The sequence below is a fragment of the Phocoena sinus genome, chromosome 3 (genome assembly GCF_008692025.1).
Source record: "Phocoena sinus isolate mPhoSin1 chromosome 3, mPhoSin1.pri, whole genome shotgun sequence".
NCBI lineage: Eukaryota > Metazoa > Chordata > Mammalia > Artiodactyla > Phocoenidae > Phocoena > Phocoena sinus.
In genome coordinates this window covers 147,782,393-147,794,088 of record NC_045765.1, presented here as the reverse complement: position 1 = coordinate 147,794,088, position 11,696 = coordinate 147,782,393, and positions in this window count along the sequence as shown.

Below are 11,696 nucleotides of genomic sequence, written 5' to 3'. Positions count from 1 at the left end.
CTGAGGCAAGCCTCAGGGTGTACAGTGTCTCTTCCTTTGAAGACCTTCCTTGGTGACTTGTCAGCCAGCCTACAGCTACAGCATTCCTACCATGTCTCTAACTTCAAAACGTTCTTCACCAGCAAGCAGATCTCTGAAGCTGATGGATCAGACATCAGCACTGCTTAGAAGCCTTAGCACCCTAGCTGATAAGATCACGCCAGGATCAAGACAATGATGACTTGTCATGACTGAAATAGAGCAGCGCATCGTGGTAATAGTGTGAACTTCCAAGGGCCACTGCCTGGCTCCATTGCCCCCTTCTCCATGTTCCGGCTGTGTGACCTCAGCCTCAGCTTCTCCTTTGCAATGAGAGAACTTAACGCGTCAGGATATTGTGAGGAATAACACATAATAAAGCCCTTAACACCAGAGCCATTCAGCAAACACTGGCTGTTATTTCGAAACTCAGCCCTACTTAGAGTGTCCTGTGATGGCTGTTACAGGTCTCACCTGCTCTCATGCCTCCTAAACCCCTGATCTTTTTAAATCCCACATTAACGTCAACTGTATTTCTGTGAATAGTGGAATTTCACTTTCTTTATTCAAAGAAGGCAGGTCCTTGCCCATAAGGAGAGAAGTAATGGAGGGGTTTTAAGCAGAGATACTCATAATTTAAAACTCTTGTCTTGAATTGGTGCAAGCATCCATTTATTCACAATTTTAAAACTTGTGCAGTCAGCGAGGTTAGGGAAGCCAAAGCCTGGCGTGGCTTTTTTTCCTCTGCTCTTCCCTTCCTGCCTGCTGGTAGATAACACTAGAATTTATGGGGCTAAACCTGTGATGTAGACAATGTCTAGAAGTTGCTACCCCCATACTTATAAATTACCTTCATAGAATCTAGAGTTATCCTTACCATTTTTTATGTTGCTGATTTATTTATAGGTGACCTCCAGCAAAAAAGTCCCTCATGAATCAACCAGAGCATGACAGGGAAGTGGGGTAGAGTAAGTATCTCCAAGCAATTCACTATCATTTCCAAACCCTCCACAAGCGTTCCCTTCATCTGGGCCTCAGTCTTACCACAGAGCAGCCTCCGCTGTGGAAGGGTAAGGAAAGTGGAATCGCTCGAGAAGGGGGAACGCCTCTGTCAGCTTGGTCCAGTAAGGTTTTGGAGCAGCACGTGACCCTGAGCACTCAGGGAGGGCGAGACGGGGCTGAAGTCAGAGTTGGAGCCAGGCTTGAAGGCCAGCTTTTCAGACAGAATCTACCCTGGGAACTGTACGGCAGCACCGTCTACCCTCTGCAGCATTGCCCCGTCTGGAGCAGACCTGGGTAATAAGGGCACCAGTGTCACAGAGTGGCACCTGAGGCACTGGTGGCTTTGAAATCAGTCCAAGTTCAAACTCTACCTCTGCCAGTTACAAGTTAGGTGAACTTGGGCAACGTAACTTGTCAGAGTCTTTGTTTTAGGCATGGTTCGAGGCCTTCCCCATGTCCCTAGAGGTCTCCTTACTGTGCTCCAGTGCCACACAGTAGTCAGCTGTTCACATCTGTCCTCCCCGGTAGACGTGGGCCCCTGACTGCATCATCATACATCTTTATAGCCCCAGGCTTTGGCATAGTCACTGTCATATTATAAAGCCTCAAAAAATGTTTAATGAATTGAGTACAGAAAATACCAGTGGTCACTGGAGTTCTGACAGTAATAAACCTTACTATGTGCTCTATTATATAACCTCTTGCAAGCATGCTATCTCTGAGAGTTGAACAAATACAGGTATTAATATAGGAGCAAACGTTTACTAAGGACTGGATGTGTTAAGCACATGAGCCCAAAAGAGCTAAAAGATAATACCTGTAATCTAATGATTGTGTCCATAGAATAACTTTGTTAGAAACAAAAGAAAGGCAGTCGTGTCAGTTTTACAGCTTTTTTGTGATCTTTTCTCTTACAGATAAAACCTGATAACCATGTTCCACAATGCTTATGTCAGCATGACATAAAAATCCATGTAGTTTGATTTTCTGCCTAAAATTCAAATCTAATATTTGACACTAGCGTCCAAAAACCGTAGATACGAACTTTTGGTCCCTAAAAAGAATATCGCTCTTAGAACATAGCTTTGCTGGTTCTCAGAGGGTAACACTATTCATCACTTCTGATTTTCTTTCCATATGGAGTCACCTTCCGTTACAGTCCTGACCTTGCTCTGCCCTTTTACTCACTCCTCCCCAGGCAAGGAAGAGTGAAACAAGGGAATTCTAGGATGCCTTCTTACCAAAGTATGTTCTGCTCTGCCCTTCCATGCCAGAAGTTTGTAAGAACAGGCACTGTTGTCCAGTGGTGCCAGTGGATGGCAAAGTCTCTATATCTCTGGGGTGCAATGTAGGAAACAAGTTGTTGCCACAGATTTAAGCCTTGTTCTCTACTATCAGCTTTCTCAATAATGATGACACTTTTACCTCCATCTGGCTAAATACCTGAGCCTGTTTCTAAGTTGCTTAGGAGCTTAGTGGAGAATGGTGATGTTATTGACCCTCCTCAAACCCCAACTTGACAATGCTTATTTGTTAAATAGTATGGAAAGTTTATAAATGTGGGTAGCTCTTGGAATTCCAATCCAAAAGGGGGACGGACATTCTCTGACCATTCTGAATAAACTGACAACATACCTTCTCTTTATACAGTGTTTTTCTGCTATTGCAGTATAGACATTTTAAACTTCTTTTAAGATTTATTTTGCTTAAAAACTTTTAAAGATTTATTTTGCTTTTAAGTGCTTTTCTTGGGTGGCAGACTGGTATTTTATTTTTATTTGACGTCATGCTAAGACGCAACACATCATCCTAGTAGACTTCCTATATAAGCAATGACCAATTATAAAATAGAGGAAAAGGTCTTACTTACAAAGCATTACTTCACCAGAAAAAATACCTATGAATAAACTAAATGAAAAATTACCACCTATACAAGGAGAAGTTTACGAAGGTATTGAAGAATATAAATGAAGACCTGAATTCTATGGAAAGATGTTTATATAAGAAGATTCAACATTATAAAGATGTCAGTTCTTCCCATATCAGACTCTACATATAATGCAATTTCAATAAACATAGCAAGGAGATTTTATTTTGGCTAGTGATACTGGTTCTAAAGTTCATATGGAAAAGGAGGGAAACCAGGAAAAAAATTGTAAAATAAAAGTTAATGAAGGGATTGGCCCTACTATGTGCCAAAATACATTATAAAGTTGTATTAATTAAAACAGTGCATTACTGGCACGTGAGCAGGCAGACAGATGAATGGAACAGAATAGAGTACAGAAGTAGACCTATATTAGATAAAGTAACAATACGTGGTTTAAAGAAAGACAGAAAAGAAAAAAAATGAATGGCTCATAAAATGAAAGATGATTTCTCATTTTCATAAAGTCCAAAACAGGTGTTCCTGCTTGGCAGGCTCTCCTCCAGGCAAGGATTCTGGAGCTCATGCTCCTTGCATCTTTAGCTCTGCCATGCTCAGTATGTGGCTTCTCAAGTTTTTCTGGAGGATATCTCCATTCCACATGGCAGAAGGCAGAGAGGATGGAGGATCATGTGTGGGAAGCTTTTACGTGCCAGGTCCATCACTTCCTGACTACAATCGAAGCTGGGAAACTAACGTGCTGTGAGCCCAGAGAGAGGAAGGAAAAGCTTTGGTAAATAACTAGCATTCTCTCCCACAAGACCCAAATGCATATGGAATTTAGTATGTCACCAGGGTGGCATTTGATATCAATGGGGAAAGATGAATTATTCAATTAGTGATCCTGAAGAACTGGATAGCTGTCTCAAAAAAGAAAAAAAAGTTGGATTCCCAATTTATTCCTTGCAACAAAATACATTATAATTCAGTCAAATTTGAATGGGAAAAAAAAGGAAGGAAACTATTAGAAAACACAGGAGAAAATGGAAGGTCTTTTTGTAAATAAGCATGCCCACCCAGAAGGCTCAAGGAAATGTGGGGTTAAGATTGTATAGTGCATTCACCCAGATACAACTATTCCAAGTTTCACAGTCCTGTTTCTTCCTTTTCAGGGCCCTTACATTAACGCAGAACACCTGCTTTGGCCTGCATTCGGCATCCCACTGTAGCTCTGACATTCTTATTATCGTATCCTGAGGCTAATGTTCAGCATAGTCTGCCCTCCTGCTGCAAGAGGTAAGAGTCTAATTAAAATCAGCCATGAAAGCCTTCTGGCTCTCTTGACATGCCCTGAGTTGATAGTTGGCTGACCTGGTGTGCCAGTCTCTTTCTTCAAGGCTTCCAGGAGAGTTAACAGAAGTCAACCACCTCTACAATCCTTATGAATACCATTGTCCCACACCACTCAAGAGCTACCACGTATTCCCCAGCCTGGTCCCTTCCACCCGTTCCTTATTCCCAAACAGAGATGAAAGTCTTAATAAACGTGCTGCTACAGCATGCTGTGGGTTGTCACTACCCCGTCTTAGACCAGCAATGAGGTTCTTGATGCCTCCTGACCAGAGAGTGAGCAAATTCTCTAGTCCCATTCTTGAGGGTCAACTTTCCATGGCCATCTCTGGTACCAGTTTAGGTCTCCGGAAAAGCAGACCTTGAGGCAAGGATTAGGGGGCATGTAGCTACTGGGGAGGTGATATCAGGAAGAGAGGAGGTAGGGAAAGTGAGATAGAGAAGGTAGAAAAGTCAATAAAGGATACATTAAAGTGAAGATTACTGCTGTAGTCAACAAGAGCTGAATTCACTCTGAGGAACCAGCAAGAATCGCCTGCTGAGAGATGGAGAAGCTTACATATTTATCCACTGATTCCTATTCTTTATTGGTTGGGGGTTGCCGCCGAGAGGCTGATAGACTGTTTCTTCCCAGCCATCCTGGAAAGTCCACCCTTGCAGGGTGGAGCACGTTCCGTGACACCTCAGAATGACTCGGGAAGAGAAGCAGAAAGATTCAGACACAAGTTGGATGCTGTCAGAATGTGCAGGAACTGTTACTTATGGCTGCAGGTAAAGTTACTAGCTGGGACATTAACAGCATCTGCTACAGCAAAAATTAAGATACCAATTCTGTCTATATTCCTTTCAAGCAGTTTTAAACAGCATCTGTTGTATCGCTGAAGGTGTAGGCAAACAGCATGCTGATGTACTGTTGTTCCGAATGTGTATTGATACAGCCTCTATGAAGGGCAACTGGACGGTGGCTGTCAATATTGAAGGTGTGGGAATTCCCTGGAGGTCCAGTGGTTAGGACTTCACGTTTTCACTGCCTAGGGTGTGGGTTCAGTCCCTGGTTGGGGAATTAAGGTCCCTCAAGGTACGCGGCATGGCCAAAAAATATATATGTATAATATATATATTGAAGGTGTATATACTTTTTGATCCAGGTTTAGGAGTTTCACTGCTAGGAATTGATCCTGAAGATATTGATGCAAAGCCTTTCATACAAGTATTTTCATTGTAATCATAGAGGATTGGGCACCGGTTTCCTCCATGGGGCACTGGGTAAATTATTTTACATCCATATAGTGGCACCCTTAAATAGAAGGGGATCCTCTCTGTGTACTGACATTGAACACTCTTATCAGAAGGCAGCAGAAAATGATTAACTGTTTATTCAGTATACTACTGTACTGTATAAGTGGGAAAAGAAAAAGTGTGTTTGTATATGTACAAACTATCTCCAGAAGAAGATTTCTACATGCTGTGGATTGTATTCTTTTTATAACTTTTCTGTTATTCCTAGGGACTTGGGATAAGAGGTGGCAGCTCCAGGGTAGTATTAGTCTACCAAATGGTAGATTGTGAAAACAAGTGTGATGAAAACTGACAAATAATAACAGAGTACGGCAAAGTGACTGGATAGCAGGTAATCATTCACAAATTGGTGGTTTTCCTGTTCACCAGCAATAGATAGTTAGAAAATGTAATGGAAGGGAATTTGCAACAGAAACCTAAGTATAAAACACCTAAGAATAAACATAACAATAAATATATAAGATCTTTACAGGGGAAAAAGTAAACTATAGGACATAGAAAAACACCTAGATAAATGGACACTATTAATGGTCTCAATATATTATGATGCCAGTTCTCTCCAAATTGTTCCATAAAGACAATGTAATCCCCCAAATATCCTAATAATATTTAGTATATAGTTTAACAAGCTAATTTAAGAATTCATAAGTAAGGCTACAAGTATATGCGTAGCTTAGACAGTTATGGAGTGGGAGAAATCAAATGATCAGTAAATGTAAAAATCAATGTTATCCTCCCTAGTCATTGCAGACATGTAAATTAAAATAAGATGTAACTTTTCACCATATAATTGGTAAAAAATAAAAAATGTTGATACTACCAATCAAGAATGTGAGGAAATGGTATTCTCCCACTCAACTGATAGAAAAAACATTATTTAAGGCTCTCTGAAAAGCAACGTGGCAGTAACTTTGAAAATGGTAATTATTCATTCTCAATGACCCAGCAATTCCATTTCTCAATATCTATCCTGTATGCATCAAACATGTATTTTAAGTGGCATGCACAAAGATATTCTTACCCCTAGTTCATAGTTGCAAAGAAAAGAAAAAAGGACAACAACCTAAATACCCATCGATATATTCATAAATGGCTACATAAGCCATAGTAAAGCCCTACTATGAAATATTATGTAGTAATTTAAAAGAATGATGTAAATCGATATCTACTGACATGAAAAGAATAAAAAGCAAGGTTTAGAATACTGAATTCAATAGCATCCCACTTATGAAAAATATAAAACACCACAAAACAACACTAAACACTTGTACAGGTACAAGTGCGTGATTATATATTAATTTTTTTTGAATTTAATTTTATTTTTTTATACAGCAGGTTTTTATTAGCTATCCATTTCATACTTATTAGTGTATACATGTCAATCCCAATCTCCCAATTCATCCCACACCCCCAGCCGCCACTTTCGCCCCTTGGTGTCCATACATTTGTTCTCTACATCTGTGTCTCTATTTCTGCCCTGCAAACCAGTTCATCTGTACCTTATTTCTAGGTTCCATATATATGCGTTAATGTACGATATTGGTTTTTCTCTTTCTGACTTACTTCACTCTGTATGACAGTCTCTATATCCATCCACATCTCTACAAATGACCCAATTTCGTTCCTTTTTATGACTGGGTAATATTCCATTGTATATATGTACTACATCTTCTTTATCCATTCTTCTGTCGATGGGCATTTAGGTTGCTTCCATGACCTGGCTATTGTAAATAGTGCTGCAGTGAATATTGGGGTGCATGTGTCTTTTTGAATTATGGTTTTCTCTGAGTATAAGCCCAGTAGTGGGATTGCTGGGTCATATGGTAGTTCTATTTTTAGTTTTTTAAGGAACCTCCGTACTGTTCTCCATAGTGGCTGTATCAATTTACATTCCCACCAACAGTGCAAGAGTGTTCCCTTTTCTCCACACCCTCTCCAACATTCGTTGTTTGTAGATTTTCTGATGATGCTCATTCTAATTGGCGTGAGGTGATACCTCATTGTAATTTTGATTTGCATTTCTCTAATAATTAGTGATGTTGAGCAGCTTTTCATGTGCTTCTTTTTTTTTTTTTTTCTTTTTTTTTTCATGTGCTTCTTGACCATCTGTATGTCTTCTTTGGAGAAATGTCTGTTTAGTCTTCTGTGCATTTTTTGATTGGCTTGTTTTTTTTTAATATTGAGCTGCATGAGCTGTTTATATATTTTGGAGATTAATCCTTTGTCCACTGATTCGTTTGCAAATATTTTCTCCCATTCTGAGGGTTGTCTTTTTGTCTTGTTTGTAGTTTCCTTTGCTTTGCAAAAGCTTTTAACTTTCATTAGGCCCCATTTGTTTATTTTTGGTTTTATTTCCATTACTCTGGGAGGTGGGTCAAAAAAGATCTTGCTGTGATTTATGTCAAAGAATGTTCTTCCTGTGTTTTCCTCTAAGAGTTTTATAGTGTCCGGTCCTACATTTAGTTCTCTAATAAATTTTGAGTTTATTTTTGTGTGTGGTGTTAGGGAGTGTTCTAATTTCATTCTTTTACATGTAGCTTGTCCACTTTTCCCAGCACCACTTATTGAAGAGACTGTCTTTTCTCCATTGTATATCCTTGCCTCCTTTGTCTTAGATTAGTTGACCATAGGTGCATGGGTTTATCTCTAGGCTTTCTATCCTGTTCCATTGATCTATATTTCTGGTTTTTGTGCCAGTACCATATTGTCTTGATTCTTATAGCTTTGTAGTATAGTCTGAAGTCAGGGAGTCTGATTCCTCCAGCTCCGTTTTTTTCCCTCAAGACTCCTTTGGCTATTCAGGGTCTTTTGTGTCTCCATACAAATTTTAAGATTTTTTGTTCTACTTCTGTAAAAAATGCCACTGGTAATTTGATAGGGATTGCATTGAGTGTGTAGATTGCCTTGAGTAGTATAGTCATTTTCACAATATTGATTCTTCCAATCCAAGAACATGGTATATCTCTCCATCTGTTTGTGTCATCTTTGATTTCTTTCATCAGTGTCTTATAGTTTTCTGCATACAGGTCTTTTGTCTCCCTAGGTAGGTTTATTCCTAGGTATTTTTTTCTTTTTGTTGCAATGGTAAACGGGGAGTGTTTCCTTCATTTTTCCTTCAGATTTTTCATCATTAGCGTATAGGAATGCAAGAGATTTCTATACATTAATTTTGTATCCTGCAACTTTACCAAATTCATTGATTAGATCTAGTAGTTTTCTGGTGACATCTTTAGGATTCTCTATGTATAGTATCATGTCATCTGCAAACAGTGACAGTTTTACTTCTTCCTTTCCAATTTGTATTCCTTTCATTTCCTTTTCTTTTCTGATTGCCATGGCTAGGACTTCCAAAACTATGCTGAATATAAGTGGCGAGAATGAGCACCCTTGTCTTGTTCCTGATCTTAAAGGGAATGCTTTCAGTTTTTCACCATTGAGTGTGATATTAGCTGTGGGTGGCCTTTATTATGTTGAGATAGGTTCCCTCTATGCACACTTTCTGGAGAGTTTTTATCATAAATGGTTGTTGAATATTTTTTAAGGGGTTTTTATTTATTTTATTATTATTATTTTTGGCTGCATTGGGTCTTCATTGCTGCGTGCAGGCTTTCTCTAGTTGTGGTGAGCGGGGGCTACTCTTCGTTACAGTGCACGGGCTTCCCATTGTGGTGGCTTCTCTTGTGGAGCATGGGCTCTAGGCACGTGGGCTTTAGTAGTTGCAGCATGCAGGCTCAGTAGTTGCGACACATGGGCCCTAGAGTGCGCAGGCTTCAGTAGTCATGGAGCATGAGCTCAGTAGTTGTGGCACATGGACTCTAGGGCCTGTGGGCTTCAGTAGTTGTGGCACACGGGCTCAATAGTTATGGCTCGCAGGCTCTAGAGCGCAGGCTCAGTAGTTGTGGCACATGGACTTAGTTGCTCTGCAGCATGTGGGATCTTCCCAGCCCAGGGATTGAACCCGTGTCCCCTGCATTGGCAGGTGGATTCTTAATCACTGTAGCTTTTTTCTGCATCTATTGAGATGATCATATGGTTGTTTTTTTTTGTTTTTCTCGGTACGCGGGCCTCTCACCGTTGTGGCCTCTCCCGTTGAGGAGCACAGGCTCCGGACACGTAGGCCCAGCGGCCACGGCTCACAGGCCCACCTGCTCCATGGCATGTGGGATCCTCCCGGACCAGGGCACGAACCCGCGTCCCCTGCATCGGCAGGCGGACTCTCAACCACTGCGCCACCAGGGAAGCCCCGATCATATGGTTTTTATTCTTCAGTTTGTTATGTGATATATCACATTGATTGATTTGTAGATATTGAAAAATCCTTGCATCCCTGGGATAAATCCCACTTGATCATTGTTTATGATCCTTTTAATGTTAGAGTTGGTTTGCTAGTATTTTGTTGAGGATTTTTGCATCTATGTTCATCAGTGATATTGGCCTGTAATTTTCTTTTTTTGTGATATCTTTGCCTGGTTTTTGTATCAGGGTGATGGTGGCCTCATAGAATGAGTTTGGAAGTGTTCCTTCCTCTGCAATCTTTTGGAATAGTTTTGGAAGGATGGATGTTAACTCTTCTCTAAACGTTTGGTAGAATTGACTTGTGAAGCCATCTGGTCCTGGACTTTTGTTTGTTGGGAGCTTTAAAATTACTGACTTAATTTCAATACTGGTAATTGGTCAGCTCATATTTTCTACTTCTTCCAGGTTCAGTTTTAGGTGATTGTTTCTTTCTAAGAATTTGTCCATTTCTTCTAGCTTGCGTATTTCATTGGTGTATAGTTGCTTGTAGTAGTCTCTTACGATCCTTTGTATTATATTTCTGTGCTGTCGGTGGTAACTTCTCCCTTTTCATTTCTGATTTTATTGATTTTGGTTATCTCCCTTTTTTTTTTTAAGATTTATTTATTTTTGGCTGCATCAGGTCTTAGTTGCAGCATGCAGGATCTTCGTTGAGGAATGTGGGATCTCTTTAGTTGTGGCGTGCGAGTTTTCTCTTCTCTAGTTTTGGCGCATGGGTCCAGGGCACCTAGGCTCTGTAGTTGTGGGGCGTGGGTTCCAGAGCACGTGGGCTCTGTAGTTTGTGGCATGAAGGCTCTCTAGTTGAGGCATGAGAGCTCAGCAGTTGTGGCACACAGGCTTAGTTGCCCCATGGCGTGTGGGATCTTCGTTCCCTGACCAGGGATTGAACCCATGTCTCCTGCATTGTAAAGCGATTCTTTACCACTGGACCACCAGGGAAGCCCCTCCCTTTTTTTCTTGATGAATCTGGCTAAAGTTTATCAATTTTGTTTATCTTTTCAAAGAACCAGCTTTTAGTTTCATTGATCCTTTCTATTGTTTTTTAGTCTCTATTTCATTTATTTAGCCTCTGATCTTTATGGTTTCTTTCCTTCTCCTCACTTTGGGTTTTGTTTGTTCTTCTTTCTCTAGTTGCTTTAGGTGTAAATTTAGATTTTTCATTTGCAATTTTTCTTGTTTCCTGAGGTAAGCTTGTATCAGTGTAAACTTCCCTCTTAGAACTGCTTTTGCTGTGTCCCATAGGTTTTGGATCATTGTGTTTTCATTTTCATTTGTCTCTAAGTATTTTTTGATTTCCTCTTTGATTTCTTCAGTGATCTGTTGGTTGTTTAGGAGCAGATTGTTTAGCCTTCATGTGTTTGTGTTTTTTGCAGTTTTTTTTTCTTATAGTTGATTTCTAGTTTCGTAGCATTGTGGTTGGAGAATTTTTTTAAAGCATAATCCAGTGAGAAATACTGGCATAGTAACAAGAGATAAATTAAACTCTTAGTAAAGAACTACTACAGTAAGATTAGAATCTTACCTTTTAAGAAAAAAAAGAAAGCTGAAAGTACCTTGATGAAAGGAGGTATAAAAAATGGTTGGGGGGGCTTCCCTGGTGGCACAGTGGTTGAGAGTCTGCCTGCCGATGCTGGGGACACGGGTTCGTGCCCCGGTCTGGGAAGATCCCACATACCGCGGAGCGGCTGAGCCTGCGCGTCCGGAGCCTGTGCTCCGCAACAGTGAGAGGCCCGCGTACCGCGAAAAAAAAAAATGGTTGGGGCATATGGGATATAGCAACAAAATCAAAATGCATAAAGATGGTGAAAACTAAGTACTATGCCCATCTAAGACAAAACATGTAACCAAACTGAGCCAAAAGGAA